An 812-nucleotide genomic window follows, 5' to 3' on the forward strand; every position below is an offset into this window, starting at 1 on the left:
CTGGGAGGGAGGAGTCTGGGACAGGAACAGGAACCACAGGAACAACAACCCAGGACCCCAGTCTAACACTGGTCAGTCCCAAGAGCCATCTCTGCACCCTCCAAAGCAGGGAACATCCGACAGAAACCCGAATGAAGCATGGTGGAGAGAGGGGGGCAGTCGAGATGGGCAGTGGTGTTGATTGTAGCATTAAGGGTGGCCAGGATCGTTACATTTTAATTTCAAATCCACAGCAAATAATTTTTAGTGTATGTCCCCAATATTTCATTGTGCACGCTAAGTTAGAAAAAAAAAAGTATTCATTGTTGAACTGAAATTCAAATTTAACTACGCATGCTGCATTTTTGGTTGCTGGGACAGGAACAGGAACCACAGGAACAACAACCCAGGACCCCAGTCTAACACTGGTCAGTCCCAAGAGCCATCTCTGCGCCCTCCAAAGCAGGGAACATCCGACAGAAACCAGAATGAAGCATAGTGGAGAGAGGGGGGCAGTCGAGATGGGCAGTGGTGTTGATTGTAGCATTAAGGGTGGCCAGGATCGTTACATTTTAATTTCAAATCCACAGTGAATAATTTTTAATGTCCCCAATATTTCATTGTACACGCTAAGTTAGAAAAAAAAAAAGTATTCATTGTTGAACTGAAATTCAAATTTAACTACGCATGCTGCATTTTTGTTTGCTAAACCTGGCAATTGTAAATAATAATAATAGCAGTAATATTCATTGTTAGTGTTCTAGGCACGTTATTTAGTTACCTTGTTTCATCTTTATCACAACCCATTGAAGAAGGTACTGTTATTATTATTC

This window comes from Colobus angolensis, unplaced genomic scaffold (genome assembly GCF_000951035.1).
Source record: "Colobus angolensis palliatus isolate OR3802 unplaced genomic scaffold, Cang.pa_1.0 Scaffold1413, whole genome shotgun sequence".
Classification (NCBI taxonomy): Eukaryota; Metazoa; Chordata; class Mammalia; order Primates; family Cercopithecidae; genus Colobus; species Colobus angolensis.